The sequence below is a fragment of the Nothoprocta perdicaria genome, unplaced genomic scaffold (genome assembly GCF_003342845.1).
Source record: "Nothoprocta perdicaria isolate Ctin4 unplaced genomic scaffold, notPer1 scaffold_18, whole genome shotgun sequence".
In the NCBI taxonomy this organism is placed as follows: domain Eukaryota; kingdom Metazoa; phylum Chordata; class Aves; order Tinamiformes; family Tinamidae; genus Nothoprocta; species Nothoprocta perdicaria.
Window position 1 is genome coordinate 2531775 of NW_020454982.1, and position 14190 is coordinate 2545964.

The following is a 14190-nucleotide window of genomic DNA, read 5'->3' on the forward strand; positions in this document are numbered from 1 at the left end:
ATTAACGCATAAGGAAAGTTGGAGCTCTCCGTAGGCATGAAGAAAGTTATATTGGCCAGGTATTGGATTTGTACTGCATTAAGCAAAACATGACTTTTTTTTTTTTTTTTTTTGAAGATAACCAGCTTTTAAATGCTTTTCATGGTCAACAATGGTATCACAGAAAATGTGAAAAATGTGCCAAGTCTTTAGAGATATGGCAGCAATCCCTTCATTTTTTACAGACTAGTTCTGTGAAGCAATTTCTTACCTTTTTGTTACCTACCCAGCTTCTTGCTTACTATGCATGCGCACACACAATGTGCATGTATTTGTTGCTCTGTCCACAGGACATACCTCAGGAGAGTTTGCTTCAGATTTGCTGGAGAGTAATTTGTTAACACAGACTGTAGGTCAATTTTCATTTCATACTTCTGTCCTTTTGAGAGAAAGAGTTTGGGGATTTCACATTTTTTCCTAAATTAATTGTGACGATCTTTATAAATTCACACTTTGGTCAGATAGTCTATTTAAAAAACAGATATGCTGTTCAGACATAAGCTCTCATAATGCAAAATTAAGTATTGTTCAGCTTCGTCATGACTGGTTCAAATCTATCCCTTTCATCATACTTATATAATAATAATGATGTTTATATTTCATCAGAGCTCCATGACAGGCATATTTGGAAGCCTGTGTCAGATATATATTATTTAAAGCTAACCAAGTCTCTCTATAGATAACTTACCTTCAGAATTTTTATTCATGCTTATCCACAGTGGGGGCAAGTGGTATGTAAAATAAATAAAGAACGATACCACAAATGTCCTTAGTGAGGTATTAAAAGGGAGTCAGTAGAGATAAACTTATAAAAGTTGCATGAGCTCTATATTATATATGCATATGCTACAACAGCTAGAACATTAAATATCTAGTGCTCTATCACAGCCACAAATACTATGCTTAGCATGTAATGAGGTCTGGACTGTAAAAAGAAAATGTTTTTATTCAGCAAGAGGTATAAAAGAAAAAAACCTTCAGAGCTAAACCTAATTGTCCTTTGAGGTACATATTAAGGTCAAAGCTATACTCAAAGGTAATTATAGTTACCTTTCCGTGAAATCTTTTCAAATGTATTAAAACAAAACAAAAAAATCCAAAGCTTTGACTGTTTTATTGCAGAGATGAATTCTTTCTCATCCTTTGCAGAACATCATTCTAATTTAAAAGATCATTGTTTCTCATCATTATTCTGTGATTGTTACTGCACTTAAAGCAGTTTCAGTCAAATAAGCTTCACAAAAAGATTAAAAAGAAGTAATAGTGTATGAAAAAAAAAAAAAGATTATTCTGATCAGGAGACCACCTACTGGAAATACAGTAAAAAAAAAAAAAAAAAAAAAAAATTCTTTGCTTACAAAAGGCAGCTACCCCTTAATTAGCATTTCTCTCTCTCGTGAACATCCCTGCCTCATTTATTAGCAGGGGACAGAATGGCCCCGTACCCCTGCAGGCTCTTGTGGGAACTTTGCATGTTTTGTGTATGGTTGGATCTGCTTGAGCAACAGGACTTCAATAAAGAAAATAAATGTAACACTGCACAATTTTTCTCACTAACCAGTCCCACTGGCTTTCAATTTTCTTTATCTAGAAAGCAAACAGGAAAGGAGATGGAAGAAAAACAACCCCCAGACCTGCTGCTTTACGTTCCCCTTGTCGACTGTTTACCGGCCTGGCAGGCAGAGGCCTCCAAGCCCTGTCAATAACCTGTCTTTTGGTAAGACCTCAGTTCTGCTGCTTTTCGTTCAACTTCGAGCCTGCATAAATTCCCTCACTAGTTGCCTCTTTCCTGCTCTCTCTGCCTTGTTCTCCTCAGCCCTGGTGATTTCAGTTCTCATGGAAGTGAGCACCTCTCGAGGCGGATCACCCTTGTGTGCTCTTGGCAGCTCCTTCCTCCCTCTGCTTCCTCGCTCCTGATCGTCCCGCCATCGTGGTCCCCTAGGCTTCTGTGGGAATGATCACATTTCTGTCTGTGTCCCTCTAACTTTTAAGGAGAAGCATGCTATTACGAGTATTGCTATTTCACTTTGTTTGGGAAGGAGTTTCTCTGAATTGAGTAGATTTCAGCATAGACCTCATCATAGTATTGTTGTTGGGTGTGGTTAGAGGAATATGTGTATATATATGTGTATCACGTATAGATAACTTGGAGTCCTAAGTCATCACTCCTTCAGGCCTACTTTAATTTAATCTTTCTAACTTTAGGTACCCTTTTTCATTTGTATTTGCCCTGAATCTGAGACTGCCTATGCAAAGTTGCTCACAAATTCCCCCTTTTCCTGGCCAAACCTAAAGGTAAATGTTCTTTCAGTCCAGGTTATGTATGTGTATATTCACATGTTTGGAAGCTCATAAAAAGGTTCTGTCTTTAGCTTCACTCATTTCAGTTATTGTTTTTTATTTTGAATATTGACAATTCCTATAAGGAACAAGAGAGTTTTTGAAGGGTTAATAACAAAGAATGTCATTGTGCTCTACAGTAGCACTATAATTTAAATGCTTTTTCTACTCGTGACAAAAGATTGTATATTATATATTTATTACCACTTACCTACTATGTCTGAAAACCTTATTCATTCACAGTAACAATATATTGTTTAGGCTAAATATAGGTCATTACATTTCTGTGAAGTGCTCGTAACTTTACTGCATTATATGCTGACCTCTTCTCCCTCAGATTAAATCATTTCATACTAGGTTATGCAAATATTTTCTCTCTCTCTCTCTCTCACTGTCTCCTTTTTTTTTTATTCTTTCATTCAATTGATGGATATTCAATTCACCATTGTAGACTGAGTGGTGTGCATTTCCTCTAGGGGTCAAATAATTAGCTCTTCAAAGTAGCCATAAGGGTCTTAAAACAAATTTATTTATTTTTCATTGAATATTCAGTACAGATCATGGTCTTGCTTAATTGCATTTCATCAGAAAGATGCATGATAAAAACTGGGTTTTTCCCCTCTCAACTTGAGGCCCTTCCCATACTAGCATTCAATTTGATTAATGTTAACATGGACTCAACTTACTGGTCACTTGCTCAGAAGCAACAGCTTTCCAGAGGAAGATTGCACATGATAGTGTCTTATTCTTTACATTCCCATAAAACATGCATTTTACAAATTGAAAAATATAACTAAATTGACACGGATCCAAAGATCTGTGTGCTGAAGTGGGAATGGTATATGGGGAAAAATGATTTTCAGCTTAATTAATCCCAATCAATGTGTTGTCCATCACAGTATCAGAGAGATATGTGTTTTACGTTGAATTTGAAAATCAGCTTCCAGTTATGTATTTCAAAAGTAAAGATAAAATTGGAAAGAGATCCAAGGGCAGTAATCACAAGGCTGATTCACACAGCTTGACAAATATATTCTAGTGTTAATAGAAAGTGAAATTCCTTTTTAAAAAAAAAAAAAAAATCATACTTTTTTTTGTTGTTGTTGTGATGGTGAGAACAGGAGATATCATAAAGGTCATTAGGTTTCTTGTACAGTACAAACAGGATAGTTTTTACTTCAGGTAAAAGAAATAAATATAAAAACACTTCCTTCTTGTTTTGTGCAAGCACGTTTACACACAAATACACCACATGCAAGTAGGTAACAGGAATAAGGCAGATGTGAAGGCTTTTCAGAGGAATGCACAGAAAGAGAAACCAGCATGAAGGAGCCGGCTGCTCTTACTCACAGTCCACAATCCGTAAGGAATGTGTCACTTCTGTTTACTTGTAGGGAGCGCTGGAAAACAAATAGCATTAAACATTCAGCAACATTATTCGCTTTCTATGTCTGCATAAATTTTTAACAGTTGTGATGTCCAAACTAATTTGTATAATTTTTAAAGCTAGGAAATACGTTCACTTGTAATATGCATTAGCCAGTGACATCAGGAAGTGCAATTTTTGAGGACTGTTGAAGTCTGAACTGGGCTATGTTTGAGTATGTCTGAATTTCTACCTTAAGTTGTTGCTAAGCCCCTTTATTTTTAAAGGGGTTAAGGCTTAGCCAGCCAAGAGGTACTGCAGAAACCTTGTTCCTGTTTTCTCAGAGGTGGCTATCTCAGCACACATGCACACAAATACACAGAGTAGAAGTACCTGATTTTTTCTGCCATCATTAGTGCTACCAGATACTGTGTGTATTGTATAAAACATTTAGATTTATACAATACCCTTTTTAAGTTGTCTTGGTGAGTGCCATTTCAAGGCTAGCTGCAATCAGTTCCATCGTTAGTGCTTTTATAGTTCACATACCATCCCAGGCCAACCTTTAATCTTCTGTCTTGGTGTTTCCTCTCCCCCAGCTTTAAAGCTTTATTTTAGACGTTTGCACAATACCACACACTTTCTCAGCCTGTAGTGAATATCATTCTGCTCACCTGCTCAGGCTCTGCAGCTTCCTCCAAACAGGTAAGGAGTGATCTGCTGGGACATGTTTTAATATTGCTTTTGATTTGCAAGACAGTAATGAGTTTTTTAAGTACTGTATAATTTATTTGTAAACTTGTTTAAGAAATATCTCTTGAATCTTGCATAAGTATTGATTAGGTATTATGTCCAAGGAAGCCATGAATGGCCATCTAGATATGGTGCATGCTATGACTTTCATCTTGTCCATGGTAGGTAAATATTTATATAAGAAGTTAAAGAATTTTCTTACCGAAGTGCACAGAGTGTCATTCTTGCGAGCATCCTACTTTAAACTTTATAACATTTTTCTTTGAAATTATTTTCAGTTTAAGAAAATGTAATTAATTATATGTACAATTTAATCTGTAAAGAATCTAACTCTGAATATATTTACACTAAGGTACGTATGTGCATACATAGTTAACACATACATGCACACAGATGAATCACCCTGTCCCCAAGTTCTGGCAGTCTTCCAAGTCCTGTGTCTGTTTTTCTTTCAAAATCAGGTATCTGTTTGCATTCCTCATACCAAATCAAATTTGGTAGCAGCAGCAAATTTTAAAAAGTCAGTAAATCATAGGAAGGTAAATGAAACGTCAACTGTTGGGAACAAAGAGAAAGGGCATTACTGCATGCAGCAGATACTGATTACCTTTTTCATATATCTGACAATTTTGAAAAGCCACACAATATCTAACAGTTGAAAAAAATAGAAAATGTTAGCATTTTACAAAATGCTGGTTTAGTTCTTAAATTCTAATTATAACCTGTAGTGCATTGATAACTTAATTTAGTGCAGCAGCTGCCTTGTGTGACTTTCAATACTTGTTATAATCCGATGTGTAAGTTAGTGTACCTTAAGGAATAGAGAGTCTTCCAATTTATTAGTTGAAGTGTCTTACATCTTTCGATGCTAGAAAAAAATTTTATATTGACATATCCGGAGTTTTTATTGAAGTTATATTAGTGTTATCTATCAGGGATATGCTAGAAAATCTATAACTTCCACCAAAATGTTGCCCATGTGAGCAATTCAGTTTATGAAGTACAATCTTCTCAGGCTGGCTTAGTGCCTTCTGGTTCATTTTTCAAGCTATGTGATGTTTAATGAATTTGTCAAAATAAAAACTAATACACAGTTTCATGTCTGTCATCAAATTATGCTCTCCAATATATGGCTAAAAGTATGAAAAAAAGGTGCCCATATGAAGTTCTGCAAATAGAAAACATCTCAGGTCTGTGCTATTCGATTTCCTATTTTGACACTTTTCTGCAGCCTCAAAAATCTTTTGTTTTGGTTGCAATTACACTGGGAGCTTGTCAAGATTGTGTAATGACACTGCTTCGTTGTTTGAAGCATATACATATTTGATGCACTATCAAGCCAGTCATTGTATTTGCAAAAAAAATAAATAAATAGAAAGGTTGAGAGGTCTTTATGATCTTGCTTAAAACAATCTCAGATCCCATTTTCTAAACTGCTAAACAGAGATTTTCAAATTCATTCATTTTCCCATAGGTATTAAGTCTGAATCTTACATCCAGTAACAGATAGGAACAGACTTTTTAAAATAGCTTAACATAATGTTTGCCCTGTTTATGCATGTTGTATCCTTTTTGCGAGGGCTCAAGTTTCTTTTAGTAAAGCTAAGAAAAGTGAACGTGGAGGGGGAAATGATTTCTCTCAGCCCCACGCTGCATGCAAGGTTCAGAGGACCAGATGCTAAAACTGACCATTAAATTTCACAATCATAAGTAGTTGTCAGTCAACATCAACCAGTCTCCACTGTGAACCCTGTGGGATTACACAGGTCATCATTGCAGAGGGCTTCACACGCTCTGTTCTTAAGCTTTGATGCAGGGAGGCACTGAGACCAGGATGAAGGGAGACGTCCCAGGACCGCAGCTCCTCCGGGGCCCGTTAGCTGGGTGACAATTCCATCCTTTCTGCACACAAGTGCAATGCTCGAGCATATTAAACTGATAAAGCACAATGAAAACCCTTTGGTTGAACACTGCTGGCTCTGGAATGTAAACTAGCTTATAACCCAGCAGCCCAAAGAGGCTTATTGCAAAGAACATATAGCCATCAATGGACATGTTCCTTTATTTTGGTGCTAGAAAAATGTAACCTAACTGTATCTTCTGTAAGGCTGTTGTGTCAGCTGCTAGGCTGAAATAGTCTCACATTTACTGGCATGATGCTAATTTATATTCCCTGATACAAATTCTTTGCTAGTAGGCTTGGATGCTGTTAATATCGGCACATGGATGGAGGCACATTTAAATGTCCCACACTCATCTGCACAAGCAGCTTTCTGGCCTGTAAAAATCTGTCTTTTAGCTTATCATGATACTGTGTGTGTCTCACACATTAAAGTGTCAGCATAGTTACATGCATGGGATCAGCAATGTGACACGGAAGCTGTACAGTGCCAGACAACAGATAACATCTCTAGTAAGTACTACTACAAAATGCAATAAAAACAATAGCACTGGAAAAAATGAGCAGTGGCCCAAAGTCCACAGACTCTGCATTTCATTGCACTGGCAAGAATGAAATGGTTAACAAGTCTTCTCCAGTATCATGCTAGACCTGTGCTCTTTTCAGTCCGGTGCTCTCTCTGACGACTTTTACGTTATTTTAGTGTTTTTCCATTCCCCTTCAGGACATTATGCCACTGGGATAACCTGCAGAACCAAGAGCACTTCCACTGTTTCAAGATATTAGATCTTGCAGAGGAATACAGAAGGCTACAGAAATAAAAGGTGATTATAATTTTCTTTTTTTTATTATTTTTTTTATGTAGATATGTTTTGAAGTCCACTGTTAGAAAATTAAGAAGGTGAAAGGGACAGTGAAATGATGACTACTGACAGGAATTTTTATAGATGCAAAACTGGGAATTCCAACTAGGACAGTATTGATAGACAGACAACTTGTTGAGGTCTGTGGTTGCTCTAAAGGGGTTAAATGAGTTTTTCAAAACATTTTCCATTGCTTTCAGATGATGATATCCAACTAATGAATCAAAAATAAAGAAATTCTTGAAGAATATTCATTAGCATAATTATGCTTATTAACATAATATGTTCATCACTTAATATAGATCTGATTGGATCCCTTAGGCTTAAAAACTTGGAGCTTTAAAATGGAAGATGACTGGCTATGAGCTAGAGATGTTGCTGCTCAAAAGCTATATGATCATATCTATTTGCCAATCAGAAAAGCTTCAGTGAGACAATATTTTACGTAGTAGTATATTCTGGAAATAGTTAATACAAAAACTGTAAGTTGAGTTCATTTATCCTTGATAATAACGGAAGGCTAGGTTGGAATCCTAATGTCCTATTTTTCTGCTTAGTTGGAACCTGTCATGTGCATGTTAACATTAACAGGAAAGCTGAATATGAAACTTGACTTCGCTACCTAGAACATTAAAATTTCAGGAAGTTCAAAGAAGAAAAATGCAAACATTTGAGAGGTCATTTTGCTTGTTCATTTTTTACAGTAAATTGCATGCAGTTCTCATTATATCATTTATCTCTCATAATAGCTTAATTTGGACTCCTTCCAAATTAAAATGGAGACACAGTCATTGTTTTGCTGTTTTCAAAAGAGATGCCGAATCTCATATGAATAAGGCACTAGAGCAACGTCTTGAATACTAAAAGGAGTTCACAATTTCCTTCTGGTAGCTGTGCTGGCAATTGAGTTAGTGTGTTTCCCCTGCTTGAATGGCTGAAGAAAATAATGGTTTTGTCCCTTCAAATGGCGCTATTGAATCCAAGAGTTGATTTCAGCAATGTGACTCATACATCATGCTGTCTTTGCTCGCATATGGTCTCTTCCTCTAGAAAAGTTTCTTGATGGCTTCCTGTGTGATAAAAAAGACATGCCTCTGACACTTATGTTGCTTCGATTGCATCCTCCACACTGGAAAGGCAAAGTAAGTAGATATATCCTAGGACTAGAGGAAATGGCTTCAAACTGAAGCATCGGAAGTTCCACAGGAACTTAAGGAAGCATTTCTTCACTGTGTGGGTGACAAAGCACTGGAACAGGCTGCCCAGAGAGGTTGTGGAGTCTCCTTCTTTGGAGATCTTTAAAACCCGCTTGGATGCAGCTCTGTGCCACGTGCTCTAGGTGACCCTGCATGAGCAGGGGGGTTGGACTCGATGACCTCTGAGGTCCCTTCCAACCTTCGGCATTCTATGATTCTATGATCCTGCTTACCTCTGGAACTGCACTTTTAAAGGCAGTATATGGGCTATTACTAGAACTGTACTTTACAAATATGATAAAATGATGCTTATTTTCCAGAAAGATTCACATCCCCACAAGTACCGCATGTTTTTCACCTCATTCTATAAGCTGAACTTTCAGCAGGTCACGTGCTAGTGAACTACTGCTGGTTCAGTACTCATCTACCAATGTCTATAAGCTAATCATGGGAAGCCAGAACAGAAACATAGCTGTTTTTCGCTATTCCATAACCAGCAGTTAGATTGAGGATTTGTTAGATGAGGTGCACACCTTGGCTGCTCTATGTTAAATTATATGACATTTGTCCTAAACATACGCTCATTATAGGATCAGTGCTGAATGTTTGCTTCTAGCCCTGTTTCTAAGTCAGTCCAATATCTGTTTGTGATAAATTCTCAGGTGAAATTTTCAAAAGTGTTTCAATTTTACCGTGTTTCACTGCTTACTCTTCAGTACATGTTACTGTTCACCCTTTCAGATTGTACTCCTCTCTCCCTTGGATAGATTTTTCCATTTGGGAAGATCACGAGGTTCAGTGTCTAGTTATCAGATGGTGACTTTGCTTATAGCCAGAAAACTCCCTTGACATTTTTGGGGTAGCATATGCACCAACAACCTAAGTAAAGCCATTTTTTTGCTCTACTTATTTTTTCAGTCCCTTTGCAAAACTGACTAGTGAAGAATAACATGCACAATTCACTGAATTTTAAGTATGCAAAACTCAAGTGTTTCTAGTGGAAAAGGACCAGGACATAACTATTATCTACCACCTTTTATTTGAAATACTCTCTTCCATAACAAGTGATGAGAGGAGGTTAAAGACACCCTTTAACTCATGCCCTGGAGATGAACACAACTCAAACTACCTTTTAAATATTAAGCAGTGACTCTTCTCGGTTTTCCTTCAATTTAAGTAACAATAGTAATAATTAACATTGGATGCTCTTACCACCCTTTGAAGCCATAGATTTCAAAGAACTCTACAAAAATATGAAAGTATCATTATGTCCCAGTTCTGCAAATAAGGAAAGTAATGTAGTTTTGAGTTAGTGATTTGCCTAAAAGCACACACTGATATAAATGTATTTCTAAGAATAACACTTTGATGTTCTTGGCTCTCAGCCACAGGATCACTTCACTAAACTACTTTGCTTTTGATACCTGTGTTAAGACCTATGTGTCATTGATCTAGGTATGACTGAAAAGGAAGACCACCATTTATTGCACCAGCAGCAATATTTTGAGAACCTCAGATTGCTTTATCAGAGATATCTTACCTGATTACAGACAGACCTAACTTGTTTGTCTGGCAGATGGGATCACGATCTTCAATTCGTAGAGGACAGCATACAGTAATACCTTTGTTTTATTTCAGCATTCTTTCCTCTGTCATTTCTTTCATTATCTTGCAGAAGAATGTGTCCACTCTTCTTTGTTCTTTGTTAGTTGAAAACAGAAATTCTTCATTAGTTTAGAACAGAATAGAATTAAATTCAGGGGGAATGATGTCCAGACTGAAATCGATGGGTATCTGGAATTGAATGATATCCCGACTGTGGACAGTGTTCAATAATTTATTTGACAGTACGATGACATTGAATAGTCTATGAATATTAGTCATTAGTGCAGAGAGGGATGCTGTTGTGACTCAGTGAATTGTTGTGCTTATACTACAGTTTCTGAACAGCTATTAAAGTCAGAAGTTCACTGAAGTTGTCTAATAATGTGAGACTCCACTGCACTTGTCTGCATACTGGTGGAGAGCTCCGTTCATTAGTTTACCCACTAATCATTTCTGCCAGTGTGTACAGTAAGAATTAACTGCCAATCATAAATGGTTATGGATCTCTGTTTGCATATGAAGTGTGGTTGACACATTGTGAAACACACTTTCTGTTGCCTAGGGGAAAAATTTGGTAATCAGCCATATCCTCAGTTGGTGTAGATGGCAGGACTCCAAGGGGTTCTGCCAGCTGAAGAGCTATCCAAGGATTTTATCATGTTATATTCACTAGGAACACATTATCAAATACAATCTTACTCATGTTTTGCTTTATTTTGTAAGAAAGAGCACTGTATCACTGCAAGACAGAGCGAAAACTGGAGAGGTGGAGATTCTCCTCCAGTCACAGTTAGGTCACTTATACCATAGATTCATGTGGTTGTGGTAAATAGCTGTGATATCAAAATTGTTTCTGCTGGTGTAATTTTGTTTTAGCACTCAGTAAATGTGATAGTTAAGAAGGGAGACTGCCCCATTTGTGATTTCCATGAATCCACACACCCTTAAAAAAAAAAAAAAAAAAAAAAAGTTAAAAAGCTGAGTTTAAGTTAGTACTAACCGTCACTGACTGCTACTGAGACTAAACGACGTATTGCTCATTAGGTTCTTCACTTTCCAAAGACTAAGATGAAAATCTTCTGGTCTTTTTATGGTTTTGCTTCTCTTCTGAGCAGTAGAATGCTTTGTGATCGCTGCTCCATTCCTAAGGAAGTGAAAACTAGGTTTGTTTCCACATGTGGTAGTACCTGATTTTCTACCAGTCTCTCCCCATGTTGAAAGTGAAGCGTTGTCTACCTTCTCTAGACTGTAAGACGCTCCAGACTGCAAATTTTCACTGTAAGAAAACATCCATTTAGAGTGGTCCACTTACCTAATGCAGTCTTATGTAGTTTTTCATTTAGTATGTTATCAGTTATACCACTGTAAATATACCTTAGACCAGCTGATTAAATATATTAAATGTATAAGAGTATACTGTGGTGTGTATAGACAAGACTTCTTTTAGTATGTGGGGTTTCTTCAGCCCTTTTAACTCAGCCTTCTAGGAAAGGATTGCTGCTGTATATATATTGGTACAGCTGTAGAGGGGAGCAATAAATCAATGTTCTTATCATGTCCCCTGTCAGTACTCGGTCTTTACTGGGAAAATTGATGATTAAACCAGTGGACTGAATTCATTGGATCCCAGTTATTCAGACATTCACCAAAGAGACAGGCTACTCTACTTGAAAATGCTCCTAGTATGAGTGCAACTTGTACCAATAAAGTGCTTTTGTCAGAACTGCTTATGAACTTCCCTGAAGGAAATAAGCTATATTTTTTCACAGTGCAACTGTCTGCACCAAGCCTTTTGGTACTACAAAAGTATCCCTAACTGACATTGCTCAGTGTAAGAAGTATATTCTAACTATGGTCTTAAAAGAGAAATATAAGATCGCATAGCAGATGTAGACTCAAATAGGAAATGAGCACCATTGTACATAGTGATCAGTGCCACAATAAGATTGTATGTGATTCATTTAATGACTTCTGTAAAGACCTTCTGTAAAGGTCTGAAAGTCTAAAATGTATTTTTAACACTCACCTACTATAAGTTAAGATAGAATAAATTTATTTAATTGGGAGTGCCTAGCATGAGCGAGCAAACTTTAGGCTAGTATCAGCTATAGGAACTTCATTGAAGATCAATTTGACTATACATTATCTTAACTTATTGATAGCATGCAATAAAATGCCAATGTGTGCATTGGATCTGTGAAATAATAATGGTATATACTAGAAGTTATATGTCTCTTAATTAGATAAGTATATATTACAGAAAGGAACAAGTTGCATTTTACAACTTAATTAAAAGAATGTGTAAAAAGATGCATGTGTGGTCTATGATAATTGAGAAATACAAACAAAATGAAGTTTTAGTGCAGGCTATTTGAAGCAAGAAATCGTGTGACAGTAGAAGAAAGGAAGGCTGGGCTGAACAGTGTTGCTATGTGTGCCAATGTGGCCACACTGTGCATGCAAAGGAAGGTTTCTTGGAGAAGTCAGTATTGTTCCAGAATTTCCAGGACAACACCGTATCACATGGAATGGAAGGAGCTGCCTGGATTACCCATTGCCATTACCCAGAAGCTATTCCTCAGAGTCTTGGTTCAGGTAATAATTGTGGTCCCTAATTTGGCAGCTTGCAACAAACCTTTCAGTCATACTGCTGCAGTCACACAGTAGTCAAAAATACTGTTGCAAGACTGGCTCAAAGTTCTCTTCCTCGGCACTGAAAGCTTCAAAGAAAAAAGATTTAGTTAAGAAGGCGTATATATGTAGGAGCCCTATGCCACATGCACTGCTATCCATATTTTATATTGCTACTGCTAGCAATTTCTACTCTTGTTTATTGTTTATTTTCTTTTTTTGAAAAGGATGTATGTAATTATCTTGTAGATCAAAGAAAAAAATGCAAAAAAAAAAAGAAAAAAAAAAGAAAACTACTTGCAAGCTATGCAGATTATATAAAGCCAATGCAATGATAACAATCTTCCTATGTTTGAATCTATCCTTTTGTATGTTAATTTTAAGTGTCATTAGTTGTAAGGTAGTTACAGAGTGGGGGGGAAAAAAAAAGGTCTATTTTGTGATGAAGCATTCAGTGACATGTTAGGATTCTAGGTTTTTGGGACTGAGAGGTCGGTACCAGGCTTTAAGAATAGGCTGAAAAAAAATCCAAATGAAAGGTTTTATATAGGAAGATCCCTGCTCAATAAATATAACATATGCCTGTCACATGCATGACATGCTACTGTCATCAGAGTTTTCAGTGAGGATGTACTGAAAAGTTTAGTGAAATCAGTCCATCTTGTTCTGTAAGGGGACAACACAGCCTATTGCTTCAGACCGAAGCATGTTGAATATTTAAATGATTTACTTGGTTTTCATTCTAGTTTGAGATGATGAAAAAATCCAAGCATGTGAGCATGTGGAACAGAATTAATATCTTGGTTTTCCTGAAAGTGGGCGCATAGGGGCCCTTCGCTCCACTATGTCCATATGTATCTTGTTACTGGGGAGCCAGAACTGCACACAGCAGTCCAGATGTGGTCGTACCAGGGCCGAACTGAGCTGAATATTCACCTCTTGAGACCTATGATTCATCATAATACATTATGTCATATTTATGCATAATTATAGCAAATACTTACTGACGGAATATTTCTTTTTGAAGCCTTGTCTCCAGACCAGATTGATTCCTGTTTTTAAAATGATTTGTTAGTTGTTTAGGATCCGATTCTCACCTTGCTCCAGTTTATAGGGTTTAAAAATGACTCTATTAGAGATTAATTAATAAAAGCTGAAATTACTACTGAGTGATGCATAGTAAAGCATTAGCAATATATTCTTTTGATGCATGTATGCATAAATATGTTGACAGAAGCCTTTTCTGATCTATAAGTTTCATCATGAATGTCAGCCAGGTAAGTGGGCAGCATTTTCTGGCAATTTTTTTCCCTTTCAAATGAGTCAATAGATACTGAATATGAATAGGACAAGCTGTACTGTCTCTTAATTTTGGGGACATTGCATTTGATAGAAGCTATAATGTATATCTTGGGAAAAGAGAAAGCTAGTTTTCACATATATGCTTTATTTCACTGCAGTATAAACAGTAGTGTGCACAAGAGTATAGTAAAAAAT

The 14190-nt window shown here is 36.7% G+C and overlaps 1 long non-coding RNA gene across 1 annotated transcript in view; it reads left to right on the forward strand.

Moving 5' to 3' along the window:
* Positions 1-14190, forward strand: part of LOC112945036 — a 20466-nt gene continuing 6276 nt past the window's right edge. Inside the window, exons 1-4 of the long non-coding RNA XR_003248926.1 lie at positions 1-59; positions 1631-1756; positions 4345-4450; positions 7123-7222. This is a non-coding gene — a long non-coding RNA (uncharacterized LOC112945036). The remainder of the gene's footprint in view (positions 60-1630; positions 1757-4344; positions 4451-7122; positions 7223-14190) is intronic.